Source organism: Aquarana catesbeiana, linkage group LG04 (genome assembly GCF_042186555.1).
Source record: "Aquarana catesbeiana isolate 2022-GZ linkage group LG04, ASM4218655v1, whole genome shotgun sequence".
NCBI lineage: Eukaryota > Metazoa > Chordata > Amphibia > Anura > Ranidae > Aquarana > Aquarana catesbeiana.
The window spans coordinates 287051393-287064924 of NC_133327.1; the positions used below are offsets into that span (position 1 = coordinate 287051393).

A 13532-nucleotide genomic window follows, 5' to 3' on the forward strand; every position below is an offset into this window, starting at 1 on the left:
AAGCCTTGAATGCCAAGCTACAGAGAGTGTCTACCAACTGGTCCCTTCACAAGTCCTTAGAGAGCTTGGGCAGACCTTCATCCCCGACTTGGGTGATGTTGCAATAACATCTGGGGGCACCAGCGACTGACACTCCAATGTCTTCAGCCCTGGATCCGCCTCCAGCTTGGTATTCTGCTCCTGGACATAAGGCTCGTACCCCTTCAGGTATCAGCTGGGCCCATTCTTCTGGAGGGTCACTGGAGCAATGGGGCCCTCTTGACAGAGCAACCCCATCTTGTTCCCAACCCCCAGTCGATACTTCAGGCTGAAAGTAAACCCCAATGAGGCAGCCAACCATCTGTAACCCGTGGCATCCAACTTGGCGGTAGTAAGGATGTTGGTGAGAGGATTATTGTCGTTCTTGATCAGAAACTCTCCTCCATACAGATAATCCCTCAGCTTATCCACAACTGACTATTTCAAGGCCACTAACTCAAGTTTGTGCATGGGGTAGTTCTTCTTGGCGGGTGCCAAGCTCCGGCTCACGTAGGCAACAGGCCGCAGCTGGCCGTAATGCTCTTGATACAGCACCCCGCCTAACCCGTATCGACTGGCGTCAATGTGTAGTTATCGCTTGGTTGGATCTGCATAGGACAGGACTGGAGCAGTTGTTAGGCTTCATTTCAGCTGCCTAAAGACCTCTTCACATTGGGCAATCCACTGTTCCTGAATGGACTCTTTGGGTTTTCTGAGCCCTCCAGCTGGTCTAACAGGCTTAGTCGGATCTGGGTTGTCGTCTTCCTCTTAGCTTTTCAGTAGCTCATTGAGTGGGTGAGCTATTTTATCGAATCCCTCTACGGATCTTCTCTAATAAGAACAGAATCCCAGAAATGACCTGAGCTCAGTCACATTAGAGGGCCTTGGCCAGGAGGTGATGACATCCAGCTTCTGGGGGTCAGTGGCCACTCCGTCGGCACACACAATGTGACCAAGGTAGTTGACCGAGGGTTGGTAAAACTGGCACTTCTCCAGAGACCGCTTCAACCCCTCATCATGGATTCTCTTGAGCCTTCTCCAGACGCTCTTCATGCTCCTCTAAGGTCTTCCCAAAGACCATGATGTCATCTAGATACACCAACACTTCTATCAGGTTCATGTCACCCACCGTTTTCTCCATGAGCCTTTGGAAAGTGGTTGGGGAGCTGGACAAGCCCTGAGGCATACAGTCAAATTCAAAGAACCCCACCGGCGTAATGAAGGCGGTCTTCTCCCGATCCTTAGAATGCATGGGGATTTGATAGTAACCGCTCTTCAGGTCCATAATGCTGAACCATTTTCCCCTAACAGGCTCTGCAAGGCATCTTACTGTATATCCGTGGGGTGGTGTACTGGTCGGAAATGGCCCTCCCGTTAAGCGTTCTGTAGTCGATACTCAGCCTCAGCGACCCATTCTTCTTCCGTACCACTGCTATCGGAGAAGCATATGGACTTCGGGATTCTCAGATGATACCTGTTCTCTTCACATCCCGCATCGAATTCACTCATCGGGAATTCAGCTTGCCATCTCAGGAGCTGAGTCTTGGCTCTTTCTTTCTTTTCTGGTGAGAGAGGAGTGTTCTTTGGATAGAACTCCTCAACAGGGATCCCATCCCCCCCCCCCCACCACCACCAAATCAGACGGTGAGACTGGGGTAGCCGGATTCACTTGTCCCAGCAACATCCAAGCCGACATCTTCACTGGCGAGGCTGTTATGTTGCGGACTCTGACCAAGATCCTCCCGTGACTTCTTTGCAATACTTTGGTTGAAACCACTTTGGAAATCACCTCCACTCCCATGTGATCTTACCATTTACAGCGCTTCACTTTTTCCACATTTTGTTATGTTACAGCCTTATTCCAAAATGGATTAAATTAATTTTCCTCAAAATTCTATAAACTATACCCCATAATGACAGCGTAAAAGAAATTTGGTGAAGTCTTTGCAAATATATTAAAAATAAAAAAACAAAATCACATGTACATACTGTAAGTATTCACAGCCTTTGCTCAATACTTTGTTGAAGCACCTTTGGCACCAATTACAGCCTCCAAGTCTTTTTGAGTATGATGCTGCAAGCTTGCACATCTATTTTTGATCAGTTTCTCCCATTATACTTTGCAGAACCTCTCAAACTCCATTTAGGTAGAATGGGGAGGGTCAGTGCACAGCCATTTTCAGATCTCTCCAAATGTTCAATCGGGTTCAATTCTGACCTCTGGCTGGGCCACTCAAGCACATTCACAAAGTTGTCTCATACCCACTCCTTTGTTATCTTGGCTGTGTGTTTAGAGTCGTTGTCCTGATGGAAGATGAACCTTCCCCCCAAGTCTGAGGTCCAGAGCGCTTGGGAGCAGGTTTTTATCAAGAATATCTCTATACATTGCTGCACTCATCTTTCCATCAATCCTGACTAGTCTCCCGTTCCTGCCTCTGAAAAATATCCCCACAGCATGTTGCCACCACCATGCTTCACTGTATGGAAGGTATTGGCCAGGTGATGAGCGGTGCCTGGTTTTCTCCAGACATGGCGCTTGCCATTCAGGCCAAAGAGTTCAATCTTTGTATCATCAGACTAGAGAATTTTAGTTTCTCATGGTTTGAGAGTCCTTCAGGTGCCTTTTTGGCAAACTCCAGGCAGGTTGTCATGTGTTTTTTACTGAGCAGTGGCCTCAGTTTGGCCACTCTAACACACAGGTCTGATTGGTGGAGTGCTGCAGAGATGGTTATTCTTCTGTAAAGTTCTCCTCTCTCCACAGAGAAACACTGGAGCTCTGTCAGAGAGACCATTGGGTTCTTGGTCATCTCCCCTGAAGCCCTTCTCCCCCGATCGCTCAGTTTGGCCGGGCAGCGCGCTGTAGGAAGAGTCCTGGTGGTTCCAAACTTCATTTACAGATGATGGGGGCCACTGTGCTCATTGGGACCTTCAATGCTGCAGACCTCTTTCTGTACCCTTCCTCAGATCTGTGCCTCCATACAATCCTGTCTCAGAGGTCTACAGACAATTCCTTGGACTTCATGCCTTGGTTTGTGCTCTCAAAAATAAATAGTGATCAATTGGCGCAAACAAATATCCTAACCTAAAAAGCTGCTATAACACTCAAGTTCAAAATACAAATCCTCAGTAAACTTTTAAAAACCTAAATAGTGCAGCGCTAAGTAAAACTAGACTAAATCACTAAGGATTAATAAATGTATGAATTTAAAAAGAGAGTGAGTCCATGCATAAAATAGGGAGTAAGGCAGATAGAGTCCTCAGCTGTGAACACTTGTGCTGGTAAAGATGCTTTTCAATCTGGTGCAGATTCGTGAAAATACCACCACCGACACAAATACAGGCCGCTCACCTTGCACAGTGGACCTACTGAGCTAACAGATAGGTCTACAAAAGCCTTCCCCTCACAAGGGGTTAAAGAGATAGAGATGTTTTCCAGAGATTGGTTTGTGCTCTGACATGAACTGTGGGACTTTTATATAGACAGGTGTGTGCCTTTGCAAATCATGTCCAATCAACTGAATTTACCACAGGTGGACTTTAATCAAGTTGTAAAGACATCTCAAGGATAATCAGTGGAAACAGGATGCACCTGAGCTTAATTTTGAGTGGCATGGCAAAGGCTGTGAATAATTATGTACATGTGATTTTTTTTTTTTGTTTTTGTTTTATACATTTCCAAAGATTTCAAACAAATTTCTTTCATGTTGTCATTATGGGGTATTGTTTGTAGAATTTTGAGGAAAATAATGAATTTAATCCATTTAGGAATTAGGCTTAACATAACAAAATGTGGAAAAAGTGAAGCGCTGTGAATACTTTCCGGATGCACTGTATATGCAGTTACTACCAGGACAGTCTTTTCGCATGGGCACGCTGGGCAGTTGCCCGGGGGACCCACCTGCCCAGCGACCCCAGCCAAGCATCATTCAGATGTCACAAAGTTCGCTGCCCCATTGTGCCAATGCTGTACGGCTCACTCACAGAGACAGAGTGCCGCGCAATCAGTCCCGATATCAGTCAGTGACTCAGCGGCGGACAGTGTACAGTGTGAGTCAGCTGTCACTGTTAAGAACGGAGCCGATGCTTTCTGTCTAGTTCCGGCTCTTCACAGGCAAAGTGATATGAAATGCACTCTGCCTGTGACAGATACAGGAAGCATCAGCTCTGCTCTCTACTGCAGCCGCATGCTGCAGCTTCCTGTCACACTTCCGCATCTCAGAGGAGCCAGGCAGCAGTACACACGCCAGCATTAATACCCACCAGCACCAGCAGTACCCACGCCAGCAGTAATACCCACCAGGCAGCACCAGAGTGTGAGTGTGTACATTTATATATATTTATTTAGGTTTTTTTTAGTTGTATGATTTAGTGGTGAAAGTTATTAGTGCCCGGGCCACCCCAAGTTTTGACTGTAATATCTTATGTGTCCCCCTTATATATCAATCTTAGAGTTGCCACTAGTTTGAGGAAGTGTAAGAAAGGTGAGGAAAAAGAAACTTTATTATGTGTTGGTGAAAACAACCTTTAGGCCCCTTTCACACTGGGGCAGTGGGGGCGTCGGCGGTACAACAGCGCTATTTTTAGCGCTGCTGTACCGTCGTTCTTGCAGCGGTATTCGGCAGCTAGCGGTGCGGTTTTAACCCCCGCTGGCGGCCGAAAAAGGGTTAAAATCCCTCGTACAGCACGGCTATAGCCGCAGTATTGCCGCGGTATAGCCGCGCTGTCCCATTGATTTCAATGGGCAGGAGCGGTGAATACACCGCTCCTTCACCGCTCCAAAAAAGCGGTTTGCAGGACTTTTTTCACCATCCTGCCTGCGCACCGCTTCAGTGTGAAAGCCCTCGGGCTTTCACACTGAACAAACAGCGGAGGCTGTTTAGGAGCGGTTTGCAGGCGGTATTTTTAGCGCAATACCGCCTGCAAACCGCCCCAGTGTGAAAGGGGTCTTAGAGCAGAAATGAAACGTAATGTTTTGAGTGGAGCACAGAAGAAGAAAAGGGCTGCAGAGGAGAAAGAGAGAAAATGTGCAAACTTTGCGCAATCGTGCGTGATTGTGTAGACAGGGCCCCAGTGCATTGTATTGCGTGGGGGCCTATAATGCTCTTAAAATGGCCCTGGTTACTGTAAATTTTGAAAGTTGCAAGAGAGACTGTTTTACTATTTTGGTTATTTTCACTTTGGATTATGTTGTAATTTATATGCAGTTATAATTATGTTTGCTTATGTTTAGAGCTGTATATTTGAGCTTATTCGGTCAAATAATTTTTAGAATATTGATTTTTTTTTTTTTTTTTTTTTTATAATTTATATTCATGCATGTTTATGTACAGCCGTGGCCAAAAGTTTTGAGAATGACACAAATTTTTTTTTTTCTCAAAGTCTGCTGCTTCAGTGTTTTTAGATTTTTTTTTTTTTTTTTTTTTGTCAGATGTTACTATGGTATACTGAAGTATAATCACAAGCATGTCATGAGTGTCAAAGGCTTTTGTTGACAATTACATGGATCGCAGCGGCGATCCATGTCAATAAAGTTTATACAAAGTCAATATTTGCAGTGTCGACTCTTCTTTTTCCAGACCTCTGCAATTCGCCCTGGCATGCTGTCAATCAACTTCTGGGCCATATCCTGACTGATGGAAGCCCATTTTTGCATAATCAATGCTTGGAGTTTGTCAGAATTTGTGGGGGTTTTTTTGTTCATCTGCTTCTTGAGGACGAGTTCTTATTGGGATTAAGGTCTGGGTAGTTTCCTGGCCATGGACCCAAAATGTTGATGTTTTGTTCCCTAAGCCACTTGGTTATTACTTTTTGCCTTATGGTAAGGTGCTTCATCATGCTGGAAAAGGCGTTCGTCACCAAACTGTTCTTGGATGGTTGGAAGAAGTTGCTCTCGGAAGATGGTTTTTGTACCATTCTTTATTCATGACTGTGTTCTTAGGCAAAGCTTTAGCTTTACTGTTGGCATGTCACATGACTGATGGTAGCGCTCGCCTTTTTTTTCTCTGGACAAGGTTTTTTCCGGATGCCCCAAACAATCTTAAAGGGAACTAATCAGAGCAAATTACTTTACCCCAATCCTCGGCAGTCCAATCCCTGTACCTCTTGCAGAATATCAGTCTGTCCCCTTAGTTTTTCCTGGAGAGAAGTGGCTTCTTTACCCTTCTTGACACCAGACAATCCTCCAAAATCCTCGCCTCATTGTGCTTACAGATGCACTCACACCTGCCTGCTGCCATTCCTGTGCAAGCTCTGCACTGGTGGTGCCCTGATCCCACAGCTGAATCAACTGTAGGAGACTGTCCTGGTGCTTGTTGGATTTTCTTGGGCACCCTGAAGCCTTATTTACAAATGCAGTGGAAATGTTTTTTTATGGGATCAAGTTAATTTTCATAGCAAAGAGGAACTTTGCAATTAATTGCAATTCATATAATCACGCTTTATAACATTCTGGAGTGTATGCAAGTTGTCATCATAAACATTGAGGCAGCAGACTTGTGAAAATTAATATTGGTGTCTCAAAACGTTTGGCTACAGCTATATATATATATATATATATATATGAGTGGAGCTGGGGCAGAGCAGCATCACCTCCCTTTTTTTTTTTTTTATAGCATTTTATTTTTGATTTGTGGCAATATAATTGAATGCTAGCAGCAGTCACATACATTACCACTTCACTATAATTTAGGTAGCGCTGGAGTCACACACACACACCTTTATTTTTAGGCAATACTATACACTGTCACTGTACTAATGACACTGGCTGGGAAGAGGTTAACATCTAGGGTAATCAAGGAGTTAAGTGTGCCTAACCCTGTGTAATATGCGTATAGTGTGCTGCTTTTTACTAAAGAGACTGACAAAAGCAGGGATGAGAGACTGACAGATCGCTCTGCCTGTAGAGAGCTCTGTATTATTTACCAACACAGAGCTCTGGACTGTGATTGCACACAGCCAATCAGCAGGTCCCGGCCAGGATTTGCTGACAGGCTTCTGCTGTGTACTATTATGCACACGCCCTAAACCCTGAAATAGGCAGCGACGTATGGGTACGTCACTTTGCCTACAGTGGCCGGTCATCCACAGTACATTGCAGGTAGGTGGGAAGTTGTTAAATTACACTTAGTGATTTTTTTTTTTTGAACACACACCTGCATAAGTTGCCAGTTATCTTCCTGGAGTTAAGCCTTTAATCACTCACATGTTTGACAGTGTACATCTAGTGTAGCACAAATTATCCGTAAAGAGGTGACACGCAAATACTTTAGATTTCGTAAAGCCTAAACTACAACTAGTCATGAAGCTGGTAACTAAGCAGTGGAAACTCATCAGTATGGACGGACAAACATTGTGACTCAATGCACCAAATTATTTCTTCACCCTGTGTGTTATGGTTCATTCTAGTCGTTTTGCTCAGCTTCTCTGTGTCATTTCTTTGTTCCTGTTTGGTAAACAAAAACATGTTTAGTTAGCAGACTTCCTGTGTTCAATATTTATTGTGTAGCCTTTTCCAAAACATGCCGCTGCTCTTGGCTTTGCCTTTGGAAGCTGTGGGAAAAGACACATTAATAATCCCCAGCTTCCTTATTTTTGTGGTGCTTCCTATAAAACCACTTGGTTTTATTTAGGTTTGTTATGCTGTCAAACTAAAATGTTATTACAGTATTGATGAAACTGGTAAATCTGCCTGAATCACCAGTGACTATATTGTACAACAAGCTTACACAGTCATTTATTTTGTAGCTCAGACTGAACGAATAAAATTGAACAGTTCCCTCCATTCACATTATATAGTGCCGGTGGATAAAACTCCTGCTGCACGTATTGTATTCTGACAGCCAACACCAGCCAGAAATTCAGAACACTAGTTGCATCTGATTGGATATGTGTGGTGTTTGGCCAACTCTTTCCTGTTCAGGTCCTTTTTTGATTTTTCAGTCAAACCAGCCAAAATTTTGTACAGTGTATAGCCAACATTAGAAGTTGGCTATACATGTCCCCCCCCCCCCCCCCCCAAAAAAAAAGTGCCAAATGTTAAATAGGAGGGTGTAGGCAGCGAAAGAGCAGAACTTCCCATTTAGGTGGTGATCCGCTTTAATGTATCCAACCCCAAGACTAATGCCCCGTACACACGGTCGGATTTTCCGACGGAAAATGTGTGATAGGACCTTGTTGTCGGAAATTCCGACCGTGTGTAGGCTAAATCACACATTTTCCATCAGATTTTCCGACACACAAAGTTTGAGAGCAGGCTATAAAATTTTCCCGACAACAAAATCCGTTGTCGGAAATTCCGATCGTGTGTGCACAAATCCGACGGACAAAGTGCCACGCATGCTCAGAATAAATAAAGAGATGAAAGCTATTGGCCACTGCCCTGTTTATAGGGCCGACGTACGTGTTTTACGTCACCGCGTTCAGAACGATCGGATTTTCCGACAACTTTGTGTGACCGCGTGTATGCAAGACAAGTTTGAGCCAACATCCGTCGGAAAAAATCCTAGGATTTTGTTGTCGGAATGTCTGAACAAAGTCCAACCGTGCGTACGGGCCATAAGAATTGAATGCATTACAGCAGTGGTGGCTGCAATCATATTTTCCTTTTTTTGTCTTTTTTTTTTTTTTTTTCCTCCTGATGATGTCAGGAACATTATTTATTATTATTATTATTATTGAGGCATTATATAGCGCCATCAGTTTATGCAGCTCTTTACAGTATAAAGGGAGAGAATACAATTCAATACAAGAGGGCCCAGTTCCAATGAGCTTACAGTCTAATAGTGAGGGGCCGGTGAAACAAAAGTTAGTAACTGAGAGGGATGAACTGATGAGGGAAGTAGAAGATTTGGTTGTTGGCTGAAGGCAGGATAGGCCTCCCTGAAGAGATGCGCTTTCAGGGATTGCCTATTTTTCTAAATACTGCAATTGGGAAGCTAATATTACAACCAGGGGCTGGGTAATGCCATCCCCTAGTATATTTAGGGCACTGCAGCTACTCAAACCTTAGTCTAGCAGTGGTGGATTGCCACATAGGGACCTAAAAATTGAATTAATAATATGAAATATCTTAAGTGGAATGACTTATCAGTGAGTTATGAAGTACATACAAAATATGTGACATTAGAATCATTTTTATAAGAATGATCCTGCGTACAGGGGACATTGTCAGTTTAGACTATACTTTAAATCCGATCTCTACATCGGTTGAGCAAGGGTGTTAAATTGAGTCTAATAGAATCTAAGGGGTTAGGAATTAAATCAATTCCCAGATACCTGAAGGACATGGAGACTGGAATATCTTGCAGAGTAGTTAACCGAGGTCCTGACACCTTATCTAAAAGCATAATGTAGGACTTAGTCCCGTTTATAATGAAGCCAGAGTAGTGACCGAAAGCCCATATGACCCTCATATCTTCCCGAAGGGACAAGGTGGTATCACCCGGAGCAGCATGGTATCGTCTGCATATAACATACATTTTTCATGGAGTTCTCCATAATGGAATCCCTGGATAGCAGAGTTGGAGTGAATGAAAGCTGTAAGGGGCTCAATGGCCAGGGCAAAAAAGAGTGGCGATAGTGGGCATCTCTGTCTGGTACCCCTGTATAGACTGAAGTCTGAGGACACCCTAACCGCCTCTCTAATTGAGGCTTTAGGAGCATTGTACAGCAGTTGTACCCATTCAATAAAACCTTCTCCAAAGCCAAACTTACACATGAAGGCCCATAAATATGTGCACTCAATGCTATTGCAAGTTGATGAGCATGCAAGGTACATGATCTATCAACTTTATTAACAACTTTAGACTGTATATTAAGAATAAGTCGGGGTAATATTATGGCTGTAGATTTCTGAGGCATAAAGCCTGCCTGATCCGAGTGGATAAGAATGGATATTGCTGTATTTAACCTTACCGCCGAAACTTTTGCCAGAATTTTAACATTTTGGAGAAGTGACATGGGTCTATATGAGCCAGGGTCTAGCGGTCTTTACCCAGGTTCAATAACAGGACTATATTGGCTTTAGTCATGGAAAGGGGGTGACGTTTCCTCTTCGCCTGATTAACCACTTCACGCAAAATCATGTACCCGTACGTCATTTGGTTGATGTGTGGTTCTACTGGGTTGATGCATCACCCCGGTACCATTTTTTAGAGCTAGCGGTCGGCTCTCTCATAATAACCGATGCGGCCAATGAGGGGACATTCCCCCCAACCCCCCCTCCCGCCACTCTGTACAGGTCTCCTGTTCTACTTGGAGAACGGAGCGACCATACGGCATGTCCGCCAGCTGTGTGGACTCCCGAACGAAGCCGGAAACGGCTTCGACCGGGTCTCCGATGTAAAAACACGGAAGAGACGTCACAACATCACTTCTAGTTTACTCGGCTGCCAATGGCGCAGATTTTTTAAAAAAAAGAGTCCGTATTCCAAAAACGCAGATTTTGGTGTTTTGAATACTTTGAAGTGCAGAGGAGGGGTTTGGGATCTTTTAGACCCCTGATCCCTCCCATAAAGCATACCTGTCACTGCCTATTGCTGTCACAATGGATGTTTACATTCCTTTTGAAAGCAATAAAAGTGATCAGACTTATTTTTATTTTTAAAGGGACAGTGTTAAATTTTAAGTAAACAATTTTTAAAGCGCCCCCAAACCCTGCAAACTTCTGCACCAAAGAAAACGCATACGTAAGTTGCGCCCGCAAATGTAAATGGTGTTCAAATCACACGTGAGGTATCGCCGCAATCATTGGAGTGAGAGCAATAATTCTAGCAAAAGGCCTCCTCTGCAACTCTAGACAGGTAACCATTTTTTTAAACTTTGCCCATGGAGATTTTTAAGTACAGTAGTTTGTCGCCATTGCACAAGTGCGTGCAATTTTAAAGCGTAACATGCTAGGTATCGATTTACTCTGCGTAACCTCATCTTATACAATATGCAAAAATATTGGGCTAACTTTACTGTTTTTTTTTTAATTTTTTAATTCAGAAAAGTGTATTTTTTCCATAAAAATTGCATTTGAAAGACCGCTGCGCAAATACCGTGTGACGTATAATATTGCAACGACCACTGTTATTCTCTAGGGTCTTTGCTAATATATATATAGACCCTAGAGAATAACATATATATATATATATATATATATATATATATATATATATATATATATATATATATATATATATATATATATATATATATATATATATTATAATATTTTATGTTTGGTGTTCTGAGTAATTTTCTAGCAAAAAATACTGATTTTAACAAGTGTCAAAAATAGGCTTGGTCTTGAAGTGGTTAAACACTGCTATCATCCCAGGTAATATACTGCCCTCATGCTGCTTATACACTTCAATGGGAATACCATCCTCCCCTGGGGTTTTGGAATTGGGAAACATCCTGGTCGCCACCCAAAGCTTCTCCAAAGTAAGAGGGGCATCTAATTGGTTCCTGTGCCTTTCTGCTCTGCTGTTGAAGTGACTCTTGTGCAGATACCCATGCCACTCTTTGTTCATCAGTAGGGTCCGAAATTAATTCCGCTTACATACCGACTGCTCTGTACCTTCCTTCTGGGCACCAGTGGCTCTTTTAATTGTTCTAACCTAAAAAAGTTAGAGAAAAATAAAAAGACAGTGAAGGATTGCATTGAAAGTCTCCCAGGCAGCATCAGTACTTGCAAATCAGCGATTTTAGTAACTATCTGTGCATAGGATGGAAATAAATTTAACCAGAAGACATTGGGCTTCCACGGGGCTTTAGATAAAGTGGAAGAGGGATGAACCTCCAAGTAAGCAATTAGGGGATAATGGTCAGAAATGCCCCAAGGGGCATAATTTATGACACCATAACGGTCGGCAGTTGCCATACAAATGCACAGGTCTATATGTGATGAGGACAACTATGTCTTAGAGCAGGGATCTCCAATCTATGGCCCTCCAGCTGTTGCGGAACTACATATCCCATGAGCCATTGTAAAACTCTGACATTCACAGACATGACTAGGCATGATGGGAATTGTAGTTCCTGAACAACTGGAGGGCCATAGTTTGGAGACCCGTGACTTAGAGAAACACGAAAATTGCTTCTCCCCTGGGTGTTTACCCTGCCGTGTTTTGTTGTGATTAGCCCCGATTGGCCACAGCTAATCACATGGTACAGATGGGCTGTGATTGGCCCTGTCTGTATCATGTGATCACTGTGACCAGTCACAGGTAGCAACACTATTGCACACCATTAATGACATGCAATGAAGTGATTCATTGTTTACAAGTGTCATGTGATCCCCTGTGTGATTGGGGGGGGGGGGGTCACCAGATGTTATTATTTATAAACCTTCATTAGGGTCACAGGTGTTTTAAAGGGTTTCCCCACATAACGTAGAATACCACTCAAGTTGCTGTGATGAAGCAGGTTCATCCCCACTTTTGTCTTAGCCAGTGTGTGATGGTGCCATGCAAGTCATCATACACTCAGAATTGAGTCCTGCAGTTTCATGACAGGGGAGAGCCACCCACTAGGGCATCTTGTTATAATCCCAAACACTGCTGGACAGCTGGAACAGGATGAGATCGGTCAGTAGTACATGATGCTTTTCTTGTTCTGTAACAAACAACGGCACTCAGCTTCAGTACACAAGGATTTTGTTCTTATCCTGGAACAGTCCCACAGAATCTAAGATGATTGGGAGGTATGCAGAGATATCAATCATCGTTCATAGTCCACTTTCATAGTCAACTGCTGCACTACTTGGTAATCACGCCTAGTACACAACTTTAGACTAGCTAATATAGGGTCGTAAAATATGCAATCTTAATCTGTATAACTTCTTTAAACTAGTTGATGTTTTTCTCTGTTTTGTACATAATTTCCTGCTGTGTTATTACAGGTTCTTAAATAGTAAAACACCCATTCTGTACCTTTTAGCTCAGTACTAGTAATACATTTGATACTGCGGAGTTGTTTGTATTTAAACAAGGGAGAGGCCACATAAAAGAGGGGGCAAGAGGCAATCTGGAAGTCTAATTACCAAAACAAGTTTATTATTTTACAAAAAAAAAATTAAACTCAAACATTTCATGATTTAATTTCCTTGAGTTTTTCCTTTTGGGAAATGATGATGGAGGAGATTGATGTAAATACCAGAGTCACTGATATGGCTGCTGGTAATTTATGTACTGTATACTCCTGAAGTGAACATTGGGCTCTTTTTTTTGCATTGATTGCCTAATACCTCAGGGAGATGTATTTATGTAAAATTACATCCCTGGATCTGCCGCACAGTTTTGTAAGAGAACCCAGCTGTATTTTTGTTAAAGCGGAGTTAAAAAAAAATTAAAAGTCAGCAGCTACAAATACTGTAGCTGCTGACTTTTAATAATCGTGCATTACCTGTCCCCCTCCTCTCTGCGGTGCCGGCATTGTCACTGTGGGCGCCCAGCTGTGGCTTCACAGCCGGGCACGCACTGCGTAGGCACGAGCCGTGCTGTGCCCTGTGACTGGCCGGGCAATCATCT

General features: G+C 43.2%; 1 protein-coding gene across 1 annotated transcript in view; it reads left to right on the forward strand.

Moving 5' to 3' along the window:
* AGPAT5 (1-acylglycerol-3-phosphate O-acyltransferase 5) overlaps nucleotides 1-13532 on the forward strand; it is a 151706-nt gene that overhangs the window by 113672 nt on the left and 24502 nt on the right. The window lies entirely within an intron of this gene.